The sequence below is a fragment of the Somniosus microcephalus genome, chromosome 10 (assembly GCF_052327205.1).
Source record: "Somniosus microcephalus isolate GS21.2 chromosome 10, FLI_Smic_1.0, whole genome shotgun sequence".
Lineage (NCBI taxonomy): Eukaryota > Metazoa > Chordata > Chondrichthyes > Squaliformes > Somniosidae > Somniosus > Somniosus microcephalus.
The window spans coordinates 63,501,201-63,525,014 of record NC_140996.1 but is presented as its reverse complement, the minus strand read 5'-3'; the positions used below and the strand labels follow the sequence as shown (position 1 = coordinate 63,525,014).

The window sequence follows — 23,814 nt, the reverse complement described above, 5'->3', positions numbered from 1 at the left end:
CATGTTCCACTTGTGGGAGAATCCAAAACTAGGGGCCATAAATGCAAGATAGTTATTAATAAAACCAATAGGGAATTTAGATTGGAAAATTGCGCATGTCACTCCACTAGTTAAGAATGGTGAAAGAGGGAAACCAGGGAATTATAGATCAGTTAGCCTAACATCTATTGTCGGGAAATTACTAGAGTCAATAATTAAAGATAGGGGGGTAAAAATTGGGTGCCGGGGTGCTAATTTTAGCGCCCTGAAAAAGTTAGCACCCCCGCGGCTAATTTTCCCAGGTAGCGCCCTGAGGGGGAGGAGGGACGCTACTGGAAGCGCCCCGCGTCCCTCTTGGGGCTCTGCGAGCCAATATCGCGGCTCATCATGCTGCGGTACTGCAGGCCTTCCTCCCCTTATTAAAGGGGAGGGGCCTGGCGCAGCGTGTGCCAGCGTCCAGCTGGGCCACCAGGGATCGGGAGTGTTGGCAAATGAGCTCATTACTCAAGAGGAGTGCCAGGTTCACAGAGAGCAGCCAACACCCCGCGGGGGGACTTCACGGGGGTCGGGGGCAGCAACGGGGCCAGGAGGTGCTGGCAGGCGACCAGCAACAAAAATGGCCGCCTGCCACCTCCCCTTTAACTAGTGGCACCCTGGCCGCAGGTAGGCCCCCCTGACCCCGGGCAGACATAGCGTCCGGCGATAAGTCAGGGGGCACCACCCAATATTACAGCCGGGACGCGAGTGGGGCGCTGCACACGGCGATGACGTCATCGCAGGCAGCGCCGCGCAGTGCTAATGGTTAGCGCCGCTGCTAACCTCCCACTGAATTTCGTGGGCAGTGTTAGCAGTGCCGCGCCCAGGCGCTAGTTGATTTGAGCCCCGTTAGCGCTGTTTATCAACTGAATTTAGCCCCCAGGGTGACTGAACACCTTGAAAATTTTCAGCTGACCAGAGAGATCTGGATTTGTAAAACGTAGGTCATGCCTGAAGAATCTGACTGAATTTTAGAGGTGTCTAAAGTAGTGGACAGGGGCATGTCTATGAATGTTATTTATATGGACTTCCAGAAGGCATTTGATAAAGTCCCTCATAAGAAACTGAAGCCCTTGGAATTGACGGCAAATTATTGACCTGATTATGAAATTGGCTGAGTGGCAGGAGACAGAGTGGGGATAATGGGTAGGTGCTCTAATAAGCAGGATGTGACTAGTGGTGTCCCGCAGGGATCTGTGTTGGGGCCTCAACTATTCACAGTATTTATTAACGACTAAGTTGATGGGATAGAAAGCCACATATCCAAATATGCAGATGACACAAAGATAGGCGGCATTGTAGGCAGTGTAGAGGAAAGCACAAATTTACAAAGGGCTATTGATAGATTAAGTGAATGGGCAAAACTGTGGCAAATGAATTTCAATGTAGGCAAATGTGAGGTCATCCAGTTTGGACCTAAAAAGGATAGAACAGGGTACTTTCTAAATAGTGAAACGCTAAAAACTGTGGTGGTCCAAAGAGACTGGGGAATCCAGGTACATAGATCATTAAAATGTCATAAACAGGTACAGAAAATAATCAAAAAGGCTAATGGAATGCTGGCCTTTATATCTAGAGGACTAGAATACAAGGGGTAGAAGTTATGCTACAGCTATACAAAGCCCTGGTTAGACCACACCTGGAGCACTGTGAGCAGTTCTGGGCACCACACCTTAGGAAGGATATATTAGAAGGAGTGCAGCATAGGTTTACCAGAATGTTACTTAGACTCCAGGGGCTAAATTATGAGGAGTGATTACACAAACTAAGGTTGTATTCCCTGGAATTTAGAAGGTTGCGATGATCTGATCAAAGTTTTCAAGATAGTAAGGGGAACAGGTAGGGTAGAGAGAGAGAAACTATTTCCGCTGGTTGGGGAGACTAGGACTAGGGGACAGATCTAAAAATTAGAGCCAGGCCTTTCAGGAGTGAAATTAGGAAACACTTCTACAGGGTGGTAGAAGTTTGGAACACTCTTCTGCAAATGGCAATTGATGCTAGATCAATTGTTAATATTAAATCTGAGATTGATAGCTTTTTGTTAACTAAAAGTATTAAGGGATATGGGCAGAGTTAGGTCGCAGATCAGCCATGATCTCATTGAATGGCGGAACAGGCTCGAGGGGCTAAATGACCTACTCCTGTACCTATGCTCCTATGTAAATAAGGAGAAATTTCCTTATTCAGAGTGGGTAGAATGTGGAACTCGCTACCACAGGAAGTAGTTAAGGTAAATGGCTTAGATGCTTTCAAAAGGAAACTAGATGAGTACATGAGAGAACAGGGAATAGAATGGCATGCTGAAAGGCTGAGATGTGTTAGATATAATGGGAGGAGACCCGTGTGGAGTATAAACACCAGCAGAAACTAGTTGGGACGAATGGCCTGTTTCTGTGGTGTATATTCTATGTAATTCAATGTAAAACCCAATGAAATCTCTTGTATGTACTATGAGCAGAACTGTACAATGACTTCACAAAATCTATGCATGCAACTTTCTGAATGTTTTTCTTTACAAAATTGCAAAATCAACTCAGTAATAAAACATTACCTAGAGGGTAATTGGGTCAACCTGGCACGATTCAAATTTCTGGTAAGTCATTTATTTTCTGGTTAAAGGTGTTAGTATGTTACCCACTGTGGACAAGTGTATGCAAGGGTTGAGAAATAAAGATGGAATGCAATCAAGTGAACAATGAACCTTACTTGCATCTCTGGACCTTCATCCATTTGTTTTAAATGAGGAAGATGTCTGGAGAGGGAGGCTATCTGTCACTGTTCTATTTATTCTCCAATCAGAGGTAGTAGTTGCATTAATTTAATTTTTTTGCCTTAAATATGCCAATTATCAAAGGTATGAATAGACTGAAATGACATTACAATCCAGGTATAATAGGCATTAACTAGTGGAAAATAATGTAGTTTAGCATTTCCAGTCACTGCCAGACAACCTTACATAATCAGTCACTTAAATTCAAAGGGTTCAAAAGGAAGTTTTGATATTTGGCAGTAAGCTATTTATTCTTCGCTTATTCCCATGAATACAGAAATCTATTTATAGAGGTTGCAAGTTAACCTTAGCGTTCAGTGTCATTTTACGTGAAAATAACAAATGTACAGAGCCATCACGTTTTACATCTTTCAAAAATGTCAGTAATACTACTAGGTTCTTAGGTGACATTAACTAAATAAGGATGAAGGAGTTTGTAAAGGAAAATGAATTAGCACATTTTACAAAGCCTGTATTTTTGCAGTTTTTGCAGTCATTGTGAACAGCAAATGTTATTAGGTTATTTTATGAGTGAAAGTAAATCTTCCTGTGAACTGGAGTTGATTAAATAAGCATTACATCTCCAGCTTTCTCTTAATGCAAAGCTTTTGTTAAACATATGAGTTTTTATCAAATTGTTTTGGTGCCGTTCCCATGCTTTTGGCTGACCTCATTTCTGTTGCACCACTGTAAGCCTTTGTCCGAGAAGAAAGAAATGACATTGCTCCATACCTTGTTCTGAAAGAAACAAAATGTGTTGAACTTCAGCACTTGTCCCTTTTACCTGTAATAAAACTATTGTACAAAAGTTAAACCCTTTCATGCATTGCATTTTTCAAATTCTACAGTTTGAACATAGTCAAAGTATAGGAGCAACTAGGGCAAAATGAAATTAGAAGAAGCATCTTTGGGATGAACTTCTGAAAATCTGCTTAATAATAGAATATTAATGAAGCTGCTGCTTCAATGTATTTACATATGTAACTAAGATTAATTGCTTTAATACTTGCTCCATTAATACTAAAACTCAGCTTTATAATCTTAATAGGTTGTTATCAAATATATGTTAATTGAGTATGACATCTACATCTAACTTGATGCATAAAGTTAAGATAATTACAAATTGATTATTAACTACACCTGAAAAAACTTAAATTCCCATGTTTATAAATCTTGACAGGCATTAGCATTATACAGTTGGAACAATATATTGAGCATGAGGTGAGAGTGACTGCCCTTGACATCAAAGCAGCATTTGACCAAGTGTGGCATCAAGGAGCCCTAGTAATACTGAAGTCAATGGGAATCAGGGGGGGGGGAAATGCTCCACTGGCACATAGGGATGGGCAATAAATGCTGGCCTTGCCAGTGATGCCCACATCCCATAAATGAATAAAACAAAAGTTAATTAAATACAGTGGGTACGTTAGGCAAATTTGATAGTTTCCTGCACAACATTTTAAAAAAAATATTCATTTGCAGAATGTGGGTGTCACTGGCAAGGCCAGCATTTATTGCCCATCTCTAATTGCCCTTGATAAGGTGGTGGTGAGCCACATCCTTGAACTGCTGCAGTCCGTGTGGCGAAGGTACTCCCACAGTGCTGTTAGGTAGGGAGTTCCAAGATTTTCACCCAGCAACAATGTATTTCCAAGTCAGGATGGTGTGTGGCTTGGAGGGGAACTTGGAGATGATGGTGTTCCCATGCGCCTGCTGCCCTTGTCCTTCTAGGTGTTAGAGGTTGCGGGTTTGAGAAGTGCAATCGATAAGCCTTGGGAATTGCTGCAATGCATTTTCTGGATGGTAAACGGTGCATAGGTGGTGGAGGGAGTGAATGTTTAAAGTGAGGGATGGGGTGCCAAATCAAGCAGGCTGCTTTGTCCTGGATGGTGTTGAGCTCCTTGAGTATTGTTGGAGCTGCACTGATCCAGGCAAGTGGAGAGTATTCCATCACACTCCTGACTTGTAGCTTCTGGTGGTGGAAGAGTATTGGAGCGTAAGAATGGTGAGTTAATTGCCACAGAATACCGAGCCTCTGACTTGCTGTTGTAGCCACAGTTATTATGGGGCTGGTACAGTTACGTTTCTGGTCAATGGTGATTCCAGGATGTTGATGGTCGACGATTCGATGGTGGTAATGCCATTGACTGTCAAAGGGAGGTGGTTAGACTTTCTCTTGTTGGAGATGGTCATTGCTTGGCACTTGTGTGGCGTGAATGTTCCTTGCCACTTATTGCCACCATTGAGCAGAAACTTAACTGTACCAGCCCCATAATAACTGGAGCGGTTACAGAGCATTTTGGAAGGGCAGGGTGAACAGCCAGTTGTCGTGGTGCATACAGGTACCAACGATATAGGTAAAAAACAGGATGAGGTCCTAAAAGCTGAATATAGGGAGTTAGGAGGTAAATTAAAAAATAGGACCTCAAAGGTAGTAATCTCAGGATTGCTACCAGTGCCACGTGCTAGTCAGAGTAGAAATAGAAGGATATTTCAGATGAATACGTGGCTAGAGGAATGGTGCAAGGGGGAGGGATTCAAATTCCTGGGACATTGGAACCGGTTCTGGGGGAGGTGAGACCAGTACAAAATGGACGGTTTGCACCTGGGCAGAACTGGGACTGAGGTCCTAGGGGGAGTGTATGCTATTGCTGTGGGGGAGGGTTTAAACTAAAATGGCAGGGGGTTCGGAATCTGTGCAGGGAGACAGAGGAAAGGAAAACAAGGATAGAAGCAAAAGACAGAAAGGAGAACAGCAAAAGTGGAAGTCAGAGTAATCAAGGGTTTAATCAAACATGGCCACAGTAAATAATAATTCTAAAAGGTCTAAGAGTGTTAAAAAAACAAGCCTGAAGGCTTTGTGTCTGAATGCGAGGAGCATTCATAATAAGGTGGATGAATTAGCTGCACAAATAGATGTAAACAGATATGATATGATTGGGATTATGCAAACATGGCTCCAGGGTGACCAGGGCTGGGAACTCAACATCCAGGGGTATTCAATATTCAGGAAAGACAGGCAAAAAGGAAAAGGAGGTGGGGTAGCATTGCTGGTTAAAGAGGAGATTAACACAATTGTAAGGAAGAATATTAGCTCTGATGATGTAGAATCTGTATGGGTAGAGCTGAGAAATACCAAGGGACAGAAAACTTTAGTGGGAGTTGTATACAGACCCCCAAACAGTAATGCGGAGGTTGGGGATGGCATTAAAATGGAAATTAAAGACGTGTGCAATAAGGGCACAGCAGTTATCATGGGTGACTTTAATCTACATATAGATTGGGCTAACCAAATTAGTAACAATACTATGGAGGAGGAATTCCTGGAGTGTATACAGGATGGTTTCCTGGACCAATATGTCGAGGAACCAACTAGAGGTCATGCCATCTTAGGCTGGGTATTATGTAATGAGATAGGAATAATTAGCAATCTTTTTGTGCGAGGCCCCTTGGGGCGGAGTGAACATAATATGATAGAATTCTTCATTAAGATGGAGAGTGAAGTATTTGACTCAGAGACTAGGGTCCTGAATTTAAATAAAGGAAACTACGAGGTGCGAGTTGGGTAGGATTGATTCGGGAATGTTACTCAAAGGGTTGATGGTGGATAGGCAATGGCAAACATTTAAAGATCACATGGATGAACTACAGAATTTGTTCATCCCTGTTTGGCATAAAAATAAAACAGAAAAGGTGAATCAACCATGGCTAAAAAGGAAAATTAGGGATAGCATAAGATCCAAGGAGAGGACATATAAATTGGCCAGAAAAAGCAGCAAACCTGAAGATTGGGAGCAGTTTAGGATTCAACAAAGGAGGACAAAGGGATTAATTAAGAGGGGGAAAATAGAGTATGAGAGTAAGCTTTCAGGGAACATAAAAACTGACTGTAAAAGCTTTTATAGATATGTGAAGAGAAAAAGATTGGTGAAGTCAAGCGTAAGTCCCTTGCAGTCAGAACTAGGGGAATTTATAATGGGGAACAAATGCAGGCCTAGCCAGCCAGTGATGCCCACATCCCATCAATGAATAAAAAAAAAGAAATGGCGGACCAATTAAATACATACTTTTGTTCTGCCTTCACAAAGGAGGGCACAAATAATCTCCAAGAGATGTCGGGGAACATAGGGTCTAATGAGAGGGAGGAACTGAAAGAAATCAGTATTTGTAGGGAAATGGTATTAGGGAAATTGACAGGATTGAAGGCTGATAAATCTCCAGGGCCTGATAATCTACACCCTAGGGTATTAAGGAAGTGGCCCAAGAAATAGTAGATGCATTGCTGGTCATCTTCCAAAGTTCTATAGACTCTGGAACAGTTCCCATGGATTGGAGGGTAGCTAATTCAAAAAAGGTGGTAGAGAGAAAGCGGGGAATAATAGACTGGTAAGCCTGACATCGGTAGTGGGGAAAATGCTAGAGTCCATTATAAATGACTAGCCTGGAGTACCCGGCGTTGCCGAGGGAACTGAAGAACCCTCTGCCATGTATATAAAACTGTTTATAAAACTGTTGGGATTGAAGAACTCTTGCTAAGCACCCAGGAGGTGGTTCTTTAACTTCGTTTTTTGTTAATGGGGATCGACAGTAGCCATATACTCCAGGTTTTACAGTTTTCCTTCTATGTGAATTTGGAGGTGGCAAGCAGAATTATAATTTTGCAATGTTATCATTGACATTAATGAGAGAGAGAGAGAGAGAGGGGGAAGGAGAGAGAGAGAGAGAGAGAGAGGGGGAGAGAGAGAGAGAGGGAAGGAGAGAGAGAGAGAGAGAGAGGGAAGGAGAGAGAGAGAGAGAGGGAAGGAGAGAGAGAGAGAAGGAGAGAGGGAAGGGAGGGAGAGAGAGAGAGAGGAGAGAGAGAGAGGGAAGGAGAGAGAGAGAGGGAAAGAGAGAGAGAGAGAGAGGGAAGGAGAGAGAGGGGGAAGGAGAGAGAGAGAGGGGGGAAGGAGAGAGAGGGAGAAGGGAAGGAGAGACGGGAAAGAGATACAGAGACAAGAGAGAACCGCGTGGCCCGAGAGCCCGAGAGACAGCGAGCGGGGGAGCGGCGGCGGCGGGCCAGAGCGGGAGCTGAGCTGAGGTGAGTCGGGCCGGGCCTGAAGAGAGAGAGAGGGGGAAGGAGAGAGAGAGAGAGAGAGGAGAGAGAGAGGGAAGGAGAGAGAGAGGAAAAGAGAGAGAGAGAGAGGGAAGGAGAGAGAGGGGAAGGAGAGAGAGAGGGGGGGGAAGGAGAGAGAGGGAGAAGGGAAGGAGAGAGAGACGGGAAAGAGATACAGAGACAGAGAGAACCGCGCGGCCCGAGAGACAGCGAGCGGGGGAGCGGCGGCGGCGGGCCGGAGCAGGAGCTGAGCTGAGGTGAGTCGGGCCGGGCCTGAAGAGAGAGAGAGAGGGAAGGAGAGAGAGAGAGAGGGGGGGGAGGAGAGAGAGAGAGAGGGGGGGGGGAAGGAAAGAGAGAGAGAGATGGGGGGAAGGAGAGAGGGGGGGAAGGAGTGAGAGAGAGAGAGAGGGGTGAAGGAGAGACAGAGAGAGAGGGAGAAGGAGAGAGGGAAGGGGAGGGAGAGAGAGAGAGAGGAGAGAGAGAGAGAGGGGGAAGGAGAGAGAGAGAGAGAGGGAAAGAGAGAGAGAGAGGGAAGGAGAGAGGGGGAAGGAGAGAGAGGGGGGAAGGAGAGAGAGAGAGAGGCGGAAGGAGACCGAGACGGGAAAGAGATACAGAGACAGAGACAGAGAGAACTGCGCGGCCCGAGAGCCCGAGAGACAGCGAGAGGGGGAGCGGCGGCAGCGGGCTGGAGCGGGAGCTGAGCTGAGGTGAGTCGGGCCAGGCCTGAGGCGCTAGGCCGCGCACGGGGGCTCTGGGTCTCCGCGGCCGGGCTCTGAGTCCAACCCCTTCCCCGGGGTGTCTTCCTCTCTTCTCTATCTCCTTCCCTCACTCTCTCCTTCCCTCTCCCTCTCTCCTTTCCTCTCTCTCTCTCTCCTTCCCCCTCTCTCTCTCTCTTTCCCTCTCTCTCTCTCTCCTTCCCTCTCTTTTCCCAGTCCCGCACTCACGGCAGGCCGCAGGCTTAGGCCCCGCGTACACACACCATGAAACGCCCCCCGTGACGCATCATACTGCAGTTCCCCCGTAGGATTGGTCAACCATCACGTCACTCAACGCTAATGAGCTGAAATGAGCGGATTTTGTCAGTTTTTTGCAAACTGTCCGAAAAATTTTTGTCTGACCAAAAAATAAACATGCCTATGACACTCCCCTAATCATAAGCTTTCTTTTGATATAACTTATGTGTAGGTATGCTCTATAACTTTTGAGTTTACCACACACATACACACAGACAGACAGAATCATTTATTTTATATATAGATATATATATATATATATATAAAGTTGTAATAGCAGAGCACTTGGAAAACAGTGACCGGATCGGACAAAGTCAACATGGATTTACAAAAGGTAAATCGTGCTCGACTAATCTACTGGAATTTTTTGAGGATGTAACTGGTAGAATAGATAAGGGAGAACCAGTGGATGTGGTGTATTTGGACTTTCAGAAGGCTTTCGATAAGGTCCTGCATAAGAGATTAGCGTGTAAAGTTAAGGCACATGGAATTGGGGGCAAGGTATTGACTTGGATAGAGAACTGGTTGGCAGACAGGAAGCAAAGAGTTGGAATAAACGGGTCTTTTTCCAAGTGGCAGGCAGTGACGAGTGGGGTACCCCAGGGATCGGTCCTAGGACCCCAGCTATTCACAATATATATTAATGATCTAGACGAGGGAACTAGATGTAATATCTCCAAGTTTGCAGATGACACAAAGCTGGGTGGGCGTGTGTGCTGTGAGGAGGATGTCGTGAAACTCCAATATGATTTGGACAGGTTGGGTGATTGGGAAGATGCATGGCAGATGTAGTATAATGTGGATAAATGCGAGGTTATCCACTTTGGTGGCAAAAACAGGAAGGCAGCTTATTATCTGAACGGCAATACATTGGGAGAAGTGGAAGTGCAACGAGACCTGGGTGTCCTTGTGCACCAGTCGCTGAAGGTAAGCATGCAAGTGCAGCAGGCAGTTAAGAAGGCAAATGGTATGTTGGCCTTCATAGCAAGGGGGTTTGAGTACAGGAACAAGGATGTCTTGCTGCAGTTGTACAGGGCCTTGGTGAGACCACACCTTGAGTATTATGTGCAGTTTTGGTCGCCTTATCTGAGGAAGGATGTTCTTGCCATGGAGGGAGTGCAGCGAAGATTCACCAGACTGATACCTGGGATGGCAGGAATGACGTATGTGCAGAGATTGGGTCGATTGGGCTTATACTCGCTGGAGTTTAGAAGAATGAAAGGGGATCTCATTGAAACTTATAAAATTCTAACAGGACTAGACAGACTTGATGCAGGAAGGATGATCCCGATGGCCGGGGAGTCCAGAACCAGGGGTCACAGTCTAAGGATAAGGGGTAAGCCATTTAGGAGAGAGATGAGGAGGAGTTTCTTCACCCAAAGAGTGGTGAACCTGTGGAATACTCTACCACAGAAGGCAGTTGAGGCCAATTCATTAAATATATTCAAGAAGGAGTTAGATATATTTCTTAAGGCTAAAGGGATCAAGGGATATGGGGAGAAGGCAGGGACAGGGTACTGAATTTGGATGATCAGCCATGATCTCATTGAATGGCGGAGCAGGCTCGAGGGGCCGAATAACCTACTCCTGCTCCTATCTTCTATGTTTTTATGTTATCAGCCCAAGCCTGAATGTTGTCCAGGTCTTGTTGTATGCGGGCACGGACTGCTTCAGTATCTGAGGAATTGCGAATGGAACTGAACACTGTGCAATCATCAGCGAACATTCCCACTTCTGACCTTATGATGGAGTGAAGGTCATTGATGAAGCAGCTGAAGATGTTTGGGCCTAGGAACTGGTCTGAGGAACTTCTGCAGCCATGTCCTGGAGGTGAGATGATTGGCCTCCAACAACCACAACCGTCTTAATTTGTGCTAGGTATGAATCGAGCCAGTGAAGAGTTTTTCTTGTGATCCCCATTGACTTCAATTTTATGCCTCCTTGGTGCCATATTTGGTCAAATGCTGCCTTGATGTCAAGGGCAGTCACTCTCAATTCATCTCTGTAATTCAACACTTTTGTCCATGTTTGGACCAAGGCTACAATGAGGTTTGTAGCCAGTTGGGCCAGTCAGAACACAAATTAAGCATCAGCAAGCAGGTTATTGGTGCATAAGTGCCGCTTGATAGCACTGTCGATGATGCCTTCCATCACTTTGCTGATGATTGAGAATAGGATGATGGGGCGGTAATTGACTTTGTATTTTGTCCTGGTTTTTATGGAGAGGACATATGAGCATTTTTCCACTTTGTCGGGTAGATGCTAGTGTTGTAGCTGTACTGGAACAACTTGGCTAAAGGCACAGCTAGTTCTGGAGCACAGGTCTTCAACACTACAGCCAGGATGTTGTCAGGACCCATAGCTTTCGCTGTATCCAGTGCACTCAGCCATTTCTTGATATCACAAAAAGAAAATACTGCAGATGCTGGAAATCTGAAATAAAAACAGAAAATGCTGGAGAAACTCAGCAGCTCAGGCAGCATCTCTGAAGAGAGAAACAGAGTTAACGTTTCAGGTCGATGACCTTTCGTCAGAACTGGAAAAAAGCAGGAAATGGAACAGATTGTTAAGCAAGTGAAGAGGCTGGGAAAGGGGGGAGGGGATGAAAGAACAAAAGGGAAGGCCTGTGATGGGATAGAAGGCAGGTGAGGTTAAGAGACATTAAGAGATATTCAAGGCAAAAGGAGACGGTAATGGGACAGGTTAAGAAACAAAGGATGGCTCTAGGTGAAGTGTAAATTGTGCTGGCAGAATGAAAGACAGCTGCCATGTGGGGGAGAAGAAAAAAAGACAGACAAAGAGTGTGGATAAAAATATATATATATATGTATATATGATAGGGGCCGAGGTTATGATCTGAAATTATTGAACTCTATATTGAGTCCGGAAGATGAGGTGCTGTTCCTCAAGCTTACGCTGAGCTTCCATGGAACAATGCAAGAGGCCGAGGACGGTGAGGTCTGAGTGGGAGTGGAGCGGTGAATTAAAGTGACAGGTGACCGAAAGCTCGGGATACCCCTTACGGACTGAATGGAGGTGTTCTGCAAAGCAGTCACCCAATCTGCGTTTGGTCTCCCCAATGTAGAGGAGACCACATCGTGAGCAGCGAATACAGTATACTAAATTGTGAGAAGTACAAGTAAATCGCTGTTTCGCCTGGAAGGGGTGTTTGGGGCCCTGGACAGTGGGAAGGGGTGAGGTATACGGGCATGTGTTGTATCTCCTGCACTTGCACAGGGAGGTGCCAGACGAAGGGGAAGGGGTGTTGGGGGAGATAGAGGACTGGACAAGGGTGTCGCGGAGGGAGCGGTCCCGATGGAATGCTGAAAGGGGAAGTGTGGGGAAGATGCGTTTGGTGGTGGGATCACGCTGGAGGAGGCAGAAATGGCGAAGGATGATCCGTTGAATGTGGAGGCTGGTGGGGTGAAAGGTGAGGACAAGGGGAACTCTGTTGTGGTTCCGGGAGGGAGGGGCAGAGGTGAGGGCAGAAGTGCGGGAGATAGAACGGACATGGTCAAGGGCCATGTCAACCACTGTAGAGGGGAATCCTTGGTTAAGGAAAAAGGAAGACATGTCAGAAGCACTGGTATGGAAGGTGGCATCGTCAGAGCAGGTGCGGCGGAGACGGAAAAACTGGGAGAACGGAATAGAGTCCTTACAGGAGGCGGGGTGGGAGGAAGTGTACATAAGAACATAAGAACATAAGAAGCAGGAGCAGGAGTAGGCCATACGGCCCCTCGGGCCTGCTCCGCCATTCAATAGGATCATGGCTGATCCGAACTTTGTCTCACGTCCACTTCCCTGCCCTCTCCCTGTAACCCCTTATTCCCTTATCAGCTAGGAAACTGTCTATCTCCGTTTTAAATTTATTTAATGTCACAGGTTCCACAACTCTCTGAGGTAGGAAATTCCATAGATTTACTACCCTCTGAGTGAAGAAGTTTCCCCTCATCTCAGTTTTGAAAGGGCAGCCCCTTCTTCTAAGATTATGCCCCCTAGTTCTAGTCTCACCCATCAGTGGAAACATCCTCACTGCATCCACCCGATCAAGCCCCCTCACAATCTTATATGTTTCGATAAGATCGCCTCTCATTCTTCTGAATTCCAATGAGTAGAGGCCCAACCTACTCAACCTTTCCTCATAAGTCAACCCCATCATCTCTGGAATCAACCGAGTGAACCTTCTCTGAACTGCCTCGAGAGCAAGTATATCTTTTCTTACATATGGAAACCAAAACTGTACGCAGTATTCCAGGTGTGGCCTCACCAGTACCCTGTATAACTGAAGCAAGACTTCCCTGCTTTGATACTCCATCCCCCTTGCAATAAAAGCCAAGATTCCATTGGCCTTTCTGATCACCTGCTGTACCTGCATACTAACCTTCTGTCGGACCTGGGTGAGACTTGCAGCGCGAGGTGGAGCATATAACCGGCAGCAGTGAACGAGGCCCGACCAACTCAGCAGCAGGGGAGAGAGGTAAAAAGTAATCAAAGTGTGACGTCAGCAGGAAGCAGGTAAGTGATTGGTTGGTGAGTATTTCTCTCTTTTTTAAACTTTAACTCTGGTTTATAGTTTCTAAGGTCTCTCTGGTGTAGTGGGCACTGTTGGTAAACTATTTAACTGTAGTGTAATTAGTGGGATTGATTGATTTAATTTAAATTCAATTAATTAAAGGGTAAATCATGGCAGGACAGCCCGGCCCTGTGATCTGCTCCTCCTGCGATATGTGGGAACTCAGGGACACTTCCGGTGTCCCTGACAACTACGTGTGCAGGAAGTGCATCCAGCTGCAGCTACTGACAGACCGCACTGCGGCGCTGGAGCTGCGATTGGATGCATACTGGAGCGTTCACGATGCTCAGGACATCGTGAATAGCATGTTTAGGGAGTTGGACACACCACAGGTAGAGGTTGGACAGGAAGAAAGGGAACGGGTGACCAACAGGCAGAGTACTAGGCGCAGGCAGGTAGTGCAGGAGTCCCCTGTGGCCATCCCCCTCCCCAACAGATACACCACTTTGAGTACTGTTGGGGGGATGGCTTATCAGAGGAAGGCAGCAGCAGCCAACTTCCTGGCACCAGGGGTGGCTCTGCTGCACAGAATGGGAGGAAAAAGAGTGGTAGAGCTATAGTGATAGGGGATTCAATTGTAAGGGGAACAGATAGGCGTTTCTGCGGCCGCAAACGAGACTCCACGATGGTGTGTTGCCTCCCTGGTGCAAGGGTCAAGGATGAGTCCGAGCGGCTGCAGAACATCTTGGAAGGGGATGGTGAACAGCCAGTTGTCGTGGTGCATATAGGCACCAACGCTGTAGGTAAAAAGCGGGATGAGGTCCTAAAAGTGGAATATAGGGAGTTAGGAGGTAAATTAAAAAACAGGACCTCAAAGGTAGTAATCTCAGGATTGCTACCAGTGCCACGTTCTAGTCAGAGTAGAAATAGAAGGATACTTCAGATGAATACGTGGCTAGAGGAATGGTGCCGGGGGAGGGATTCAAGTTCCTGGGACATTGGAACCGGTTCTGGGGGAGGTGGGACCAGTTCAAACCGGACGGTCTGCACCTGGGCAGGGCTGGAACCGCTGTCCTAGGGGGTTTGTTTGCTAGTGCTGTGGGGGAGGGTTTAAACTAAAATGGAAGGGGGTTGGGAACCTGAGTAGGGATACAGAGGAAAGGGAAACAAGGGTAAAAGCAAAAGATAGGAAGGAGAAAAACAAAAATGGCAGTCAGAGAAATCAACGGTTTAAATCAAACGTGGCCACAGCAAATAATAATTCTAATAGGTCTAAGAGCGTTAAAAAAACAAGCCTGAAGGCTTTGTGTTTTAATGCGAGGAGCATTTGTAATAAGATGGATGAATTGGCTGCGCAAATAGAGGTAAACGAATATGATTTGGTTGGGATTACGGAAACGTGGCTCAAGGATGGCCAAGACTGGGAACTCAACATCCAGGGGTATTCGATATTCAGGAAAGATAGGCAAAAAGGAAAGGGAGGTGGGGTAGCATTACTGGTTAAAGAAGGGATTAACACAATGGTAATGAAGGATATTAGCTCTGATGATGTGGAATCTGTTTGGGTAGAATTGAGAAATACGAAGGGGAAAAAAACATTAGTGGGAGTGGTATATAGACCTCCAAACAGTAAGGCGGAGGTTGGGGATGGCATTAAAAGGGAAATTAAAGAAGCGTGCAATAAGGGTACAGCAGTCATCATGGGTGACTTTAATCTACATATAGATTGGGCTAACCAAATTAGTAACAATACTGTGGAGGAGGAATTCCTGGAGTGTTTACGGGATGGTTTCCTGGACCAATATGTCGAGGAACCAACCAGGGATCAGGTCATCTTAGACTGGGTATTATGTAACGAGAAAGGATTAATTAGCAATCTTGTACGAGGCCCCTTGGGTCGGAGCGATCATAATATGATCGAATTCTTCATTAAGATGGAGAATGAAGTAGTTGACTCAGAAACTAGGGTCCTCAATTTAAATAAAGGAAACTACGATGGTCTGAGGAGCGAGTTGGGTAGGATTGATTGGGGAATGGCACTCAAAGGGTTGACGGTGGATAGGCAATGGCAAACATTCAAAGGCCGAATGGATGAACTACAGAAGTTGTTCATCCCAGTTTGGCATAAAAATAAAACAAAAAAGCTGACTCAACCGTGGCTAACAAGGGAAATTAGGGATAGCATAAGATCCAAGGAGAGGACATACAAATTGGCCAGAAAAAGCAATAATCCTGAGGATTGGGAGCAGTTCAGGATTCAACAAAGGAGGACAAAGGGATTAATTAAGAAAGGGAAAATAGAATATGAGAGTAAGTTAGCAGGGAACATAAAAACTGACTGTAAAAGCTTTTATAGATATGGGAAGAGAAAAAGATTGGTGAAGTCAAGCGTAGGTCCCTTGCAGTCAGAATCGGGGGAATTTATAATGGGGAACAAAGAAATGGCAGACCAACTAAATACATATTTTGGTTCTGTCTTCACAAAGGAGGACACAAATAACCTCCCAGAAGTATCGGGGAACATAGGGTCTGATGAAAGGGTCGAACTGAAAGAAACCAGTATTTGTAGGAAAATGGTGTTAGGAAAATTGATGGGACTGAAGGCCGATAAATCCCCAGGGCCTGATAATCTACATCCCAGGGTACTTAAGGAAGCGGCCCTAGAAATAATAGATGCATTGCTGGTCATCTTCCAGAACTGAATAGGCTCTGGAACAGTACCCATGGATTGGAGGGTAGCTAATGTTACCCCACTATTCAAAAAAGGTGGCAGAGAAAAAGCGGGAAATTATAGGCCGGTAAGCCTGACATCGTTAGTGGGGAAAATGCTAGAGTCCATTATAAAAGATGTAATAGCAGAGCACCTGGAAAGCAGTGACAGGATCGGACAAAGTCAACATGGATTTACAAAAGGTAAATCATGCTTGATGAATCTACTGGAATTTTTTGAGGATATAACTGGTAAAATAGATAAGGGAGAACCAGTGGATGTGGTGTATTTGGACTTTCAGAAGGCTTTCGATAAGGTCCCGCATAAGAGATTAGCGTGCAAAATTAAGGCACATGGGATTGGGGGCAAGTTATTGACTTGGATAGAGAACTGGTTGGCGGACAGAAGGCAAAGAGTTGGAATAAACGGGTCATTTTCCGAGTGGCAGGCAGTGACTAGTGGGGTACCGCAAGGATCGGTCCTCGGACCCCAGCTGTTCACAATATATATTAATGATCTGGATGAGGGAATTGGATGTAATATCTCCAAATTTGCAGACGACACAAAGCTGGGTGGGAGGGTATGCTGTGAGGAGGATGTCATGAAACTCCAGTATGATTTGGACAAGTTAGGTGATTGGGCAGAAACATGGCAAATGCACTATAATGTGGATAAATGTTAGGTTATCCACTTTGGTGCCAAAAACAGGAACGCAGATTATTATTTGAATAGCAATAGATTGGGTGAAGGGGAAGTGCAAAGAGACCTGGGTGTTCTTGTGCACCAGTCGCTGAAGGTAAGCATGCAGGTGCAGCAGGCGGTTAAGAAGGCAAATGGTATGTTGGCCTTCGTAGCAAGAGGGTTTGAGTGCAGGAACAAGGATGTCTTGCTACAGTTGCACAGGGCCTTGGTGAGACCGCACCTTGAGTATTGTGTGCAGTTTTGGTCGCCTTATCTGAGGAAGGACGTTCTTGCAATGGAAGGAGTGCAGCGAAGATTCACCAGGCTGATACCTGGGTTGGCAGGAATGACGTATGCGGAGAGATTGCGTCGATTGGGCTTATACTCACTGGAGTTTAGAAGATTGAGAGGGGATCTCATCGAAACCTATAAATTTCTGTCAGGCCTGGATAGACTAGATGCTGGAAGGATGTTCCCGATGGTCGTGGAGTCCAGAACCAGGGGTCATAGTCTAAGGATAAGGGGTAGGACATTTAGGACTGAAATGAGGAGGAATTTCTTCACCCAAAGAGTGGTGAACCTGTGCAATTCTCTGCCACAGAGGGCGGTGGAGGCCAGTTCATTAAATATATTCAAGGAAGAGTTGGATATATTTCTTAAGGCTAAAGGGATCAAGGGATTTGGGGAGAAGGCAAGGACAGGGTACTGAATTTGAATGATCAGCCATGATCTCATTGAATGGCGGAGCAGGCTCGAAGGGCCGAATGGCCTACTCCTGCTCCTATCTTCTATGTTTCTATGTTTCATGCACCAGGACCCCCAGATCCCTTTGTACTGTAACACTTTGCAGTTTCTCTCCATTTAGATAATAACTTGCTCTTTGATTTTTTCTGCCAAATTGCATAACCTCACTTTCCAACATTATATACCATCTGCCAAATTTTTGCCCACTCACTTAGCCTGTCCATGTCCTCCTGCAGGTTTTTTATATCCTCCTCACTCACTGCTTTCCCTCCTATCTTTGTATCGTCGGCAAACTTGGATACATTGCACTCGGTCCCTTCCTCCAAATCATTAATATAGATTGTAAAGAGTTGGGGTCCCAGCACCGACCCCTGCGGAACACCACTAGTTACTGATTGCCAACCAGAGAATGAACCATTTATCCCAATTCTCTGTTTTCTGTTAGATAGCCAATCCTCCACCCATGCCAGTACATTGCCCCCAATCCTGTGATTTTTTATCTTGTGCAGTAATCTTTTGTGTGGCACCTTGTCAAATGCCTTTTGGAAGTCCAAATACACCACATCCACTGGTTCCCCTTTATCCACCCTGTTTGTTATGTCCTCAAAGAATTCGAGCAAATTTGTCAATCACTACTTCCCCTTCGTAAAACCATGCTGACTCTGTCCGATTAAATTATGCTTATCCAAATGTCCTGTTACTGCTTCCTTAATAATGGACTCCAACATTTTGCCAACCACAGATGTTAGGCTAACTGGTCTACAGTTTCCAGCCTTTTGTCTACCTCCCTTTTTAAATAAGGGCATTACATTAGCAGTTTTCCAATCTGCTGGGACCTTTCCTGAATCCAGGGAGTTTTGGAAAATTACCACCAATGCATCCGCAATCCCTACCGTTACTTCTCTCAAGACCCTAGGATGTAAGCCATCAGGTCCGGGGGATTTATCCACCTTAAGTCCCATTATCTTACCGAGTACCACCTCCTTAGTGATTTTAATCGTGTTTAGCTCCTCCCCCACTATAGCCCCCTGTTTGTCCAGTGTTGGGATATTTTTAGTGTAAAGACTGATACAAAATATTTGTTCAGCGTTTCTGCCATCTCCATGTTCCCCACCACTAATTTCCTGGCCTCGTCCTCTAAGGGACCAACATTCACTCTAGCCACCCTTTTTCTTTTTATATAACTGTAGAAACTCTTGCTATCTGTTTTTATATTTTTTGCTAGTTTACTTCCATAATCTATCTTCCCTTTCTTAATTAATCTTGTAGTTATTCTTTGCTGGCTTTTAAATGCTTCCCAATCTTCTATCCTCCCACTAGATTTGGCTACTTTATATGCCCTTGTTTTCAGTCGGATACTATCCTTTATTACTTTACTTAGCCACGGATGGCTGTCTTTTCTTTTACGCCCCTTTTTCCTCACTGGAATATATTTTTCTTGAAAGTTGTGAAATATCTCCTTGAATGTACACCACTGCTCATGTACCGTCTTACACTTTAATCTATTTTCCCAGTCCACTTTAGTCAACTCTGCTCTCATACCTTCATAGTCTCCTTTATTTAAGCTCAGTGCGCTGGTTTGAGATCCAACTCTCTCACCCTCCAACTGAATTTGGAATTCAACCATGTTATTGTCACTTGTTCCAAGGGGATCCTTTACTAGGACATTTTTTATTAATCCTGTCTCATTACACAGGACCAGATCTAAGATTGCCTGCCCCCTGGTTGGTTCAGTTACATACTGCTCAAGGAACCCGTCCCTAATGCACTCTAAGAACTCTTCTTAAAGCTGCCCTGCCCAATTTGATTTGTCCAGTCAATATGAAAGTTAAAATCCCCCATGATGATAGCTGTTCCCTTATTACAAGCCCCAACTATTTCCTGATTTATACTCCGACCAACAGAGTTGCAACTGTTAGGAGGCCTATAGACTACGCCCACTAGTGACTTTTTCCCCTTATTATTCCTTATTGCCACCCAAACTGTTTCACTATCCTGATCCTTTGACCCAATATCATTTCTCACTATTGCAGTGATTCCATCCTTTATTAACATAGCCACCCCACCTCCCTTTCCTTCCTGTCTGTCCTTCCTAATTGTCAAATACCCCTGGATGTTTAGTTCCAAGTCATGGTCACCTTGCAGCCATGTTTCTGTAATGGCCAGCAGATCATGCTCATGTGTAGTTATTTGTACTGTTGTAGGAATGTCTAGTTCCTATCCAAAAGACTGAGGCCCACTCAGGCGATCAAATAAACGAGGTTTAATGAAAACTAACAGAGTTTAACAGATAACTTCAGGAGAACATCGAATATAGGTCTCGTCAGTTCGGAGGCTCCACGAGGACTGCTTGGGCAGTCCCGTGGCTGATGTCATGACGTCATCACGTTTTTCCCACCGGTGGGGATCACGTGATGAACGGCATGACGTCATCGCGTTTACCCGCGCTATTGAAGTGATCGCGCTCTGTACATGTAAACAGTGAAAACAAAGATACAGACTCAGACTGCAGCTAACATATTATTAAAGGGAATTATATACATTTGATCGGAGTCCCTTAGTGGCTCCGCCACATGCGCCCCCCCAGAATTGTCTTTAAGAGCTAAAGTAAAACGGCGAGGAGGCCTGACAAGCCTGTCAGACCGACTTCTGTAGCCTTGAAGTGGAAGCTGATGGACGGCGGGCGAGCTGGCGGGCGGTTGCGTTTGATCTGGCATGGCGACCGTGGGCGGTCGGCCCCGTTTTGGCGGTTGTGCGATCTCGACTGGGCAGTCAAGGTCCAAGTGAGCCGGCTTCAACTGGTCAACCGAAATGTGGTCCGGTTTACCTCCGATATCGACCGAAAAAGTTTTGTCTCCCGGCTCTATCACGCAGAAAGGACCAGTGTAAGGGGGTTTGAGCAGATCCCGATGAGCGTCGTGGCGGATAAACACATAGTCAGCGTTCTTCAGCTCAGCTGGGACGTGGGAGCTCTGCAAGCTGTGATGTGATGTACGCACTGGAGCGAAACATCTGGCCGCCTCCTGGTGGCTGATGAGCTGCTGGGATGCGGACCACGGCTCTGTTGAAGTCGGAAGGAAATCCCCTGGTATGCGTAACGGCTGGCCATATACGAGCTCCACCGAGGACGATTGAAGATCTTCTTTAGGCGCCGTACGAAGACCCAAAAGGACCCATGGAAGCCTGTGCACCCAGCCCGTGCCTTGAAGGCTGGCTCGCAGTGCGGCTTTGAGCGACCTGTGGAATCGTTCGCACAGGCCATTCGCCTGTGGATGGTAGGCAGTGGTGCGATGTAGCTTGACGCCGAGCCCCTGAGCCACAGCGTTCCAGAGCTCAGAAGAAAACTACGGCCCACGATCAGACGAGATGTCCGCCGGTACCCTGAAACAGGCGACCCAAGAGGAGATGAATGCCCTGACGACGTCTGTGGAAGTGGTGGATGACAAAGGAACCGCCTCCAGCCATCGAGTGGTGCGGTCCACCATTGTAAGAAGATGAGTAAACCCGTGCGAAGGCGGAAGTGGCCCCACCAGGTCCACATGCACATGATCAAACCTACGTTCCGGAACAGCGAAAATGGCCAATGGAGCCTTGACGTGACGCTGCACCTTGGCCTTTTGGCAGACCACGCAGGTGTTCGCCCAGTTGCGAACATCCATGTGCATGCCCCGCCACACGAATTTGGATGACATCAGCCGTTGCGAGGCCTTCATGCCAGGGTGCGACAACCCTTGTACAGCGTCAAAAACTTTTCGGCGCCAGGCGATCAGCACGATAGGGCGAGGATCTCCTACGGAGACGTCGCAGAGTAGCCTAGTGCCCGCGGCATGGAATTTGACGTCGGCCGCTTGGAGGCTAGAGGGGTTGGTTCTGTAAGATTGGACTTCCGGATCCGAGGCTTGATCCGCAGCCATGAGGGCATAGTCGATGCCGAGCTGGACTGCATGAACGGTCGCGCGGGAGAGGCAATCCGCCATCAGGTTGTCTTTACCGGACACATGCTGAATGTCAGTGGTGAATTCTGAGATAAACGTCAACTGACGTTGTTGCCGAGCTGACCATGGTTCGGCGGTCTTGGCCATAGCGAACGTTAGTGGCTTATGGTCCAGAAAAGCTGTGAATGGACGTCCCTCTAGCAAGAACCGGAAATGGCGGATGGCCAGAAAAAGGGCCAGCAACTCCCGGTCGAACGTGCTGTACTTCCATTCGTTTTGCCGTAGTTGACGGCTGAAAAACGCCAGCGGTTGTCACATCCCATGCACCCACTGTTCCTGCACTGCGCCGATGGCGTAGTCTGACGCTTCGGTGGTAAGGGCGATGGTGGCACCTGGCAGCGGGTGCGCCAGCATGGTTGCATTGGCTAAGGCGCCTTTTGTGTCGACGAACGCCCGGCCCATGTCGACCGTCCAGCTAATCGGATCCTTGCCGGACTTGCCCTTGAGGGCCTCATACAGGGGCTGCATGAGCAGAGCTGCATTAGGGACGAACCGGTGATAAAAATTTACCATCCCGAGGGTGTGGGAACGAAGTAACTGCCTCCACCTTCGTTTGCAGGGGAATTGCGCCGTCCGATGTGATGCGATGGCCTAAGAAATCAATCTGCTGCAGGCCGAACTGGCACTTGGCCGGGTTGATGATCAAGCCGTGTTGACTGAGGCGTCTAAAGAGGGTGCGTAAATGGCAGATGTGCTCCTCTTTATTAGGGCTGGTGATGAGGATGTCATCGAGGTAGACGAATAGAAACTTGAGGTCCCGAAGCACGGAGTCCATCAAGCGCTGGAAAGCCTGTGCAGAGTTCTTCAATCCAAACGGCATTCACAGAAATTCAAACAGGCCGAATGGGGTGATGACTGCGGTTTTCGGGACGTCTTGCAGGTGTATGGGGACCTGGTGGTAGCCACGGACAAGGTCGACTTTTGAAAAAAATGGTATTTCCCGCCAAATGGGCAGAGAAATCCTGAATATGAGGGATCGGGTACCGATCAGGAGTAGTGGCGTTGTTCAGGTGTCGGTAGTCGCCGCAAGGCCGCCATCCGCCGCCAGGTTTCAAAACAATGTGGAGAGGCGAAAACCAGGGACTATTCGACCGGCGAATAATCCCTAGCTGCTCCAACCAGAGCGGGACAAATATTCTTGTGGGGAGGGTTTAAACTAAAATGGCAGGGGGTTGGGAACCTGAGCAGGGAGACAGAGGAAAGGAAAACAGGGATAAAAGCAAAAGATAGGAAGGAGAAAAACAAAAGTGGCAGTCAGAGAAATCAACGGTTTAAATCAAACGTGGCCACAGTAAATAATAATTCTAATAGGTCTAAGAGCGTTAAAAAAACAAGCCTGAAGGCTTTGTGTCTTAATGCGAGGAGCATTTGTAATAAGGTGGATGAATTGGCTGCGCAAATAGAGGTAAACAAATATGATTTGGTTGGGATTATGGAAACGTGGCTCAAGGATGGCCAAGACTGGGAACTCAACATCCAGGGGTATTCGATATTCAGGAAAGATAGGCAAAAAGGAAAGGGAGGTGGGGTAGCATTACTGGTTAAAGAAGGGATTAATACAATTGTAATGAAGGATATTAGCTCTGATGATGTGGAATCTGTATGGGTAGAATTGAGAAATACGAAGGGGAAAAAAACATTAGTGGGAGTGGTATATAGACCTCCAAACAGTAAGGCGGAGGTTGGGGATGGCATTAAAAGGGAAATTAAAGAAGCGCGCAATAAGGGCACAGCAGTCATCATGGGTGACTTTAATCTACATATAGATTGGGCCAACCAAATTAGTAACAATACTGTGGAGGAGGAATTCCTGGAGTGTTTATGGGATGGTTTCCTGGACCAATATGTTGAGGAACCAACCAGAGATCAGGTCATCTTAGACTGGGTATTATGTAACGAGAAAGGATTAATTAGCAATCTTGTTGTACGAGGCCCCTTGGTTCGGAGCGATCATAATATGATCGAATTCTTCATTAAGATGGAGAATGAAGTGGTTGACTCAGAGATAAGGGTCCTCAATTTAAATAAAGGAAACTACGATGGTCTGAGGAGCGAGTTGGGCAGGATTGATTGGGGAATGGCACTCAAAGGGTTGACGGTGGATAGGCAATGGCAAACATTCAAAGACCGAATGGATGAGTTACAGAAATTGTTCATCCCAGTTTGGCATAAAAATAAAACAAAAAAGGTGACTCAACCGTGGCTAACAAGGGAAATTAGGGATAGTATAAGATCCAAGGAGAGGCCATATAAATTGGCTAGAAAAAGCAATAATCCTGAG

At 46.3% G+C, this 23,814-nt stretch overlaps 1 pseudogene across 1 annotated transcript in view; it reads right to left on the bottom strand.

Moving 5' to 3' along the window:
- Positions 1 to 2,929: 2,929 nt before the first annotated feature.
- The window catches only part of LOC147111524 (claudin-10-like), a 142,903-nt pseudogene continuing 122,018 nt past the window's right edge, over positions 2,930 to 23,814 (bottom strand). The window contains exon 12 of the transcript XR_015079828.1: positions 2,930 to 3,549. The product of XR_015079828.1 is annotated as a claudin-10-like (transcript). The remainder of the gene's footprint in view (positions 3,550 to 23,814) is intronic.